Consider the following 7,464-nt stretch of genomic DNA (forward strand, 5'->3'; position numbering starts at 1 on the left):
GATGTGGAGAGGTGTTGTTAGGGTGGTGCTGATATGATCTCTGTGTAGAATGTTGGTGAGCTGCATGGTTGTTGGGGTTGTGACGTCTCTGATTTTGGCTTTGATCTTGTTGATTTCCCCACCTAAAGTTTGGGTGATTCCTCCAACCAGGGTTGTACGTTTTAGAGTAAGGATCATGGGTCTGCCTGGGTGAGTTTCCAATGTAGTTGGCTTGTTCTTGCTCCTCCTCTGCCTCAGCATTCACTCCCTCTTGGGTTGCTAATGAGGTGGTGATTGCTACCACTTGGTTTCTCTCCATCTTCTTGGTGAGGTCAGCCAGCTGCTTGGTTATAAGCTTGTTTTGGGCCAGCAGTGCATCCACATTGTTTAGCTCCATCACTCCTCTAGTGTTGCCTCTTTCAGAAGCATATAAGTAGTCATTCTCCGCTACAGTCTCAATGACATATATGGCTTCTTCAATGGTCTTCTTCTTGTTCAGAGATCCCCCGGATGAATGGTCTACTGCTTTCTTTGATTCATAAGAGAGGCCTTCACAGAAAATGTGTAGTTGCACCCATTCATTGAACATATCTGGTGGACACCTTCTTGTCAGGTCTTTAAACCTCTCCCATGCTTCATATAGAGTCTCACCATCCTACTGCCTGAATGTTTGCACCTCAGCTCTCAGCCTGTTGATCCGTTGAGGAGGATAGAATCTTGCCAAGAATTTGTTCACCATATCTTCCCAGGTTGCTAAACTCTCCTTTAGGAAGGATTCCAGCCATTTAGATACCTTGTCCTTAAGTGAGAAAGGGAACAGAAGTAGTCTATAGGTGTCAGGATGAACACCATTAGACTTCACAATATCACATATCCTCAGGAAGGTGGTTAGATGTTGATTGGGGTCTTCTTGGACACTTCCTCCGAATGAACAATTGTTCTGAACAAGGGTGATGAGCTGTGGCTTTAGTTCAAAGTTGTTGGCATGTATGGTTGGCCTTTGGATGCTGCTTCCACAGTTTCCTGGGTTTGGGTTGATGTAAGAGCCAAGAACTCTTCTCTCTTGTCCAACCTGATGCGCTGGACCTTCTCTGCCATGGTTGTGAGCCTCTTCTTCATGATGGTTCTCCATGTTTTTATCCATGTCTGGTTCAAAGTACTCCTCCTCTTCCTCAGCACCAACTACTCTCTTTCCTCTTGCTTCCCTCCTTAATCTAAGGAAGGTCCTCTCAGGTTCAGAATCAAAGGAAGTTGAAGCCCCGCTTCTTCTCCCTGTCATACAACCAATAAGGCACAAGCAAGGAAATAGATGCAGAAAGTACTCTTGTTAAAATTGCTGTTAGTGTGAGTGATGCAATATATTAAACAGTTAGTGGGTTAGTGAACTGAATGGTAAATAATTAAGAAAAAGGAGTAGGGGGAAGGGAGGAAAATAACTAAAATTGAAAGTAATTAACTCAAACAGAAATTTAAATCAAACAAAAGAAAAATGCTCAATCTAGTTATCCTCCAATTTACTCATTGTTGATACAAAATTAATTCTCGGTAACGGCACCATAAACTTTATAGCACGGAAACTTGTCTCTCAACAATTTTCCTTCGGCAAGTATACCAAATTGTCGTCAAGTAAAAACTCACAATAGAGTGAGGTCGAATCCCACAGGGATTGATTGGTCAAGCAACTTTAATTAGAGGAATGTTCTAGTTGAGCGAAACAGAATTTGGTTTGAGAGTTGCAGGAAATTAAATGGCGGGAAAGTAAATAGCAGAAAATGTAAATGCTGGAAGTAAAGAGAGCTGGAAGTAAATGACGGAAAGTAAATTGCAGAATTGTAAATGGGAATGGGGAAATGCTCATGAAAGTAAATTGCAAAAATTAAAGAGAATGGGTAAGATCAGAAATGGGAATTCATTGGGCTTAGGAGATGTTGCATTCTCCGGATCAAGTTCATTTTCATCTCTTCCTCAATCAATGCATTCATTGATCTCCTTGGCAATCTTAAGTGATCGAATTCCAATACCTTGGTAATTCAATCTCTCAAATCTTGATCAACAGCCAATTCCTTGGTCAATTGCTCATGAGAAGAGATGAAGTATGGTCACTGATTATACCACATGCATTCCCAAATCAAGTGTTGGTAGGATTATAGTCACCATACCCAACCAAACCCAATTTGGTCCAACATGAGAAAGCATTTCTAGCATGATCTCTTCATTCCTCTTCCAAGGTTCAGAAGAGATCCAAGTATGAATAGCTTCTTTTCCAAGATAATTACCCAATTGGATAAAGATTGAAAGCTTTCTAGTAAAATCAAGAGAAAAGATAGAAGAAGAGTAATGAAGATTAGTATTGATCCATCAAATTACAACAGAGCTCCCTAACCCATTGAAAGGGGTTTAGTTGTTCATAGCTCTGGAAATGGAAAACAAAGATGGAGAATACATCATGAAAACTAGAACTAGAAGTGCAGAGAAAGTAAATTATACAGAGAGTAGTTCCCAATTTCCAATCCCCCAAAAAGCTTCTTTCTAATTCAAAACTACCCCTATATATATTACTCTTCTGATCTTCTAGTTAGTTCTTCAAGTCTTGGATATGGGCCTTTGGATCTTGAGTTTGAAGCATTTATACTCTTCAGTGGGCTTAGCTTTACTTGCAGAGAGAAAGTGTGAAGTAGGCAGGGTGTTTAGCTCAGGACGTTAGTGGCGTTAACGTTAAGTGAGAGTGTGGGTTCGAGAACGTTAGTGGCAATCACCTTTTTCACTAACGTTCCTCACCCATGGATGATCCACGTTAACTTCAACGTTAGTGGCACCAACGTGACCACTAACGTTACCTCTTGGTCCTTCCCACACGTTATTGGGGCTCACCTTTTCCAATAACGTTGAGAGTCCTCCCTTCCCCTTACGTTAGAGTCCACGTTAACTTAGTTAACGTGGCTCTCAACGTAGGCTTGCCAATCCTTCGAGAACGTTAGTGACACTTACCTTTGTCACTAACGTTCCAAGGTGCCCCTTCTTCCCACGTTAGAGTCCACGTTAACTAAGTTAACGTGGCTTCTAACGTGGTAATGATAGCCATCTCCAACGTTAGTGACAAAGGTGAGTGTCACTAACGTTGGCTCATCATCCTATCCTCAACGTTAGCTTCCACGTTAACTAAGTTAACGTGGGAGTTAATGTGGCTCATGGGGGCTCATTGTGGCTCATTCCAACGTTAGTGACAAAGGTGAGTGTCACTAACGTTGGCGATTGTTTGCTTTCTCTACGTTAGCTTCCACGTTAACTAAGTTAACGTGGGAGTTAACGTAGCTCAAGGTGGCTTAGCCCAACGTTAGTGACAATGGTGAGTGTCACTAACGTTGGCCACTCTTTTGCTTCCCAACGTTAGAGTCCACGTTAACTAAGTTAACGTGGAAGCTAACGTGGCCAATATGAGCTTGGTCCAACGTTAGTGACAAAGGTGAGTGTCACTAACGTTGGCTCTATTTTCTTTCTTCCACGTTAGAGTTCACGTTAACTTAGTTAACGTTACTCTTAACGTGGGCTATGATGGCTTTGAGGGCGTTATTGGCGATTACTTTTCTCATTAACGTTGCAAGCTAGCTCCCATTCCACGTTGGTGGTCACGTTAGTTAGACTAACGTGGCTGCTAACGTGGCTCTTTCTTGCTTCCTTTATCCTGAAATCAAGCAATAAAGTGCATCAAAGTTCTAATCCACATCATGAGACATGCATCATTCAATTTGTCATCTAATTCATGCAAAATTCTCATGAAATCATGTAAAGTGCACAATGTATGCTTAAATCAAGATGTAAGTGAAATTCTACCCAAAACTTGCTTATTTCCTAAGAAAATGCATGAAACTACCCTAAAATAGTAAAGAAAAGGTCAGTGAAACTGGCCAAAATGCCCTGGCATCAGACTCCAAACTTTTTGGGCACCACTTGTACTGGACTGGCCCATTCGCTATCTGAGATGGGATAGATAATATAAGCTTTCAACTGTCTGGTCACTTCCTTCTTGACAACTTCTAAGATGGTGGGGTTCAGTCTTCTTTGAGGTTGACAGACAGGCCTAGCTCCCTCTTCTATAAATATCCTGTGCTGACAAACTTGAGGGCTGATGCCTACTATATCCACTAAGCTCCACCCAATTGCTTTCTTGTGTCTTCTCAGCACACTAAGCAGCTGCTCCTCCTGTTGGGATGTAAGTTCCCTTGCAATGATAACTAGGAGCTTCTGATTGTCCTCAAGATAAGCATACTTGAGGTGGGGTGGAAGGGGCTTTAACTCCATTTTCTACTCATGGCTGGGCACTTGATTATCTGGAGCTAGTGAGAATGGCAAAGTGTCCTCATTGTCTTCAGAGGGTTTTCCCACACTTGTATCTTGCTCCATGTGCATCTCTTCTACTGCTTCTTGCTGAACTGCAGCTACAGTCTCATTAATAATGTCACACTGGAAGATGGAATGATCTTCCAGATGGTGCTTCATAGTTTCATCAAAGTTGAAGCTCACTGCTTTGCCATCTATCTCAAAGGAGTAAGTTCCTGAGAATGCATCCAACTTGAATTAGGGGCATTTCCAAAATATAGAAGTCAATAGGAAATGTGAGCCCCTTAATGCTCACCAGCACGTCCTCAACAATTCCAACCACAGAGATAATGCTTTTATCTGCTAAAACAAAACGTGATGCCAACCTTTTTAAGGGAGGGAGCCTCAAAGCATCATATACAGATAATGGCATTATACTAACACACGCGCCTAAATCACACATGCAGTCAGAAAATTTCACACTATCTATAGTAATAGTAACCATGCATGGACCTGGGTCACTACATTTTTCAGGTATATCACCCACTAAAGCAGAAATAGAGCTACCTAGAGGAATAGTTTCTAATTCATTTAATTTATCTTTATGGATGCACAAATCTTTTAAAAACTTAGCATATTTAGGTACCTGCTGAATGGCATCAAAAAGTGGAATGGTTACCTTTTTAAATATTACTACCATTTTAGGGTCTAGTTCCATCTGCTTTCTGGCCTTCCTAGCAAGGTGTGGAAATGGAATAGGAATGGAGCTTGCTGAGACGGAAGTGTACTGGAGCTTGCTGGTTGAGTGTTGGAGGTTGATGAGCGGATATTTTATACGCTTTTTGGGGATAATTTCATATAGTTTTGAGTATGTTTTAGTTAGTTTTTAGTCTATTTCTATTAGTTTTTAGGAAAAATTCATATTTCTGGACTTTACTATGAGTTGTGTGTTTTTCTGTAATTTCAGGTATTTTTCTGGCTGAAATTGAAGGAGTTGAGCAAAAATCTGATTCAGGCTGAAAAAGGACTGCTGATGCTGTTGGATTCTGACCTCCCTGCACTCAAAGTGGATTTTCTGGAGCTACTCAACTCGAAATGGCGTGCTTCCAATTTCGTTGGAAAGTAGACATCCAGGGCTTTCCAGCAATATATAATAGTCCATACTTTGCACAAGGATAGATGACGTAAACTGGCGTTCAACGCCAGTTCTTTGCCCAATTCTGGCGTCCAGCGCCAGAAAAGGATCAAAAGCTGGAGTTGAACGCCCAAACTGGCATAAAAACTGGCGTTCAACTCCACAAATGGCCTCTACACGTGAATTGCTTAAGTCTCAGCCCCAGCACACACCAAGTGGGCCCCAGCACACACCAGGTGGGCCCCAGAAGTGGATCTCTGCATCATCCATCATAGTTTATCCAATTTTTGTAAACCTAGGCTACTAGTTTAGTATTTAAACACCTTTTAGAGACTTATTTTGTATCTCATGACATTTTCAGATCTAAACTTTGTATTCTCTGACGGCATGAGTCTCTAAACCCCATTGTTGGGGGTGAGGAGCTCTGCTGTGTCTCGATGAATTAATGCAAGTATTTCTGTTTTCCATTCAAACACGTTTGTTCCTATCTAAGATGTTCATTCGCGCTTAACCGTGATGAAGGTGATGATCTATGACATTCATCACCTTCCTCAAATCATGAACGTGTGCCTGACAACCACCTCCGTTCTATATACGATTGAATGAGTATCTCTTAGATTCCTTAATCAAAATCTCCGTGGTATAAGCTAGAATTGATGGCGGCATTCATGAGAATCCGGAAAGTCTAAACCTTGTCTGTGGTATTCCGAGTAGGATTCAAGGATTGAATGACTGTGACGAGCTTCAAACTCCTGAAGGCTGGGCGTTAGTGACAGACGCAAAAGGATAGTAAATCCTATTCCAACCGGATCGAGAACCAACCGGTGATTAGCCGTGCTGTGACAGAGCACGTGAGCGTAGTTTTCACTGGAAGGATGGAAGGTAGCCATTGACAACGGTGATCCACCAACACACAGCTTGCCATAGGAGGACGTGCGTGCGTGAATCAGAAGACAGAGGAAAGCAGAGATTCAGAAGACAAAGCATCTCCAAAACTCCAACATATTCTCCATTACTGCACAACAAGTAACCTTTAATTTATGCTCTCTTGGTTGTCCACAATTCTACTGATAAACATAATTGACTTCCTGACTAAGATTTACAAGATAACCATAGATTGCTTCAAACCAACAATCTCCGTAGGATTCGACCCTTACTCACGTAAGGTATTACTTGGACGACCCAGTGCACTTGCTGGTTAGTGGTACGCGTTGTGAAAAGTGTGATTCACAATTCGTGCACCAAGTTTTTGGCGCCGTTGCCGGGGATTGTTCGTGTTTGAACAACTGACGGATTATTTTATTGCTTAGATTAGGAAAACTCTTTCCTTTTTTTGGTTTAGAGTCTTTTATTATTTATCCCTTATTAAAACACTTTAAATTTATAGCTCAGTTAGTTAGAACGTGGTGTTTATGTTCATGGTAATTGGCTATCATATTTTTAAAACCTTTTTCAAAAATAATTTTTTCTATTAAATCCTGTGCCAAACTTTAAGTTTGGTGTTTTCTTGTTGATTTCCCTTTGGTTTTCAAAAATTTTGGCTTGGTTTTCTAAAAATTTTAAGTTTGGTGTTCTTTCTTCGTGTTCTTGAGTTTTCCTTGTGACTTGACTTTAAAATTTTTAAGTTTGGTGTTCCTTGGTGTTTTCCCTCCAAAATTTTCGAAAATAGGGAGCATTAGATCTAAAAATTTTAAATCTTGTGCTATCTTATTGTTTTTCTCTCTCCTCTTTAAATTCAAAAATATCTTTTCTCTCTATTTTTAAAAAACAAATTTTCGAAAATTATATAAAAAAAAATTTAATTTCAAAATTCAAATTCTTTTTAGTTATTTTATTTTATTTAAGTATTTACTTCTTATAAAATAAAATAAATAAAAAGGTAAATCAGTCCAAGTTATATCCATATATCCATCATGGACATAAGTGGAGATGGACAGTCCAGGAGGACTTTGGGGTCATATTCTAACCCCTCTACTGCTTCATATGGGAGTAGCATCTGCATACCCTCCATTGGAGTTAGTAGCTTTGAGTTG

General features: G+C 40.4%; 1 non-coding gene across 1 annotated transcript; it reads left to right on the plus strand.

The window, feature by feature from the left end:
* The first annotated feature begins 563 nt into the window (after positions 1-563).
* On the plus strand, positions 564-670 carry LOC112725720 (small nucleolar RNA R71). The gene has a single exon (XR_003164808.1). It is a non-coding gene; the product is annotated as a small nucleolar RNA R71 (small nucleolar RNA).
* The last annotated feature ends 6,794 nt before the right edge of the window (positions 671-7,464 follow it).

Source organism: Arachis hypogaea, chromosome 11, assembly GCF_003086295.3.
Source record: "Arachis hypogaea cultivar Tifrunner chromosome 11, arahy.Tifrunner.gnm2.J5K5, whole genome shotgun sequence".
Classification (NCBI taxonomy): domain Eukaryota; kingdom Viridiplantae; phylum Streptophyta; class Magnoliopsida; order Fabales; family Fabaceae; genus Arachis; species Arachis hypogaea.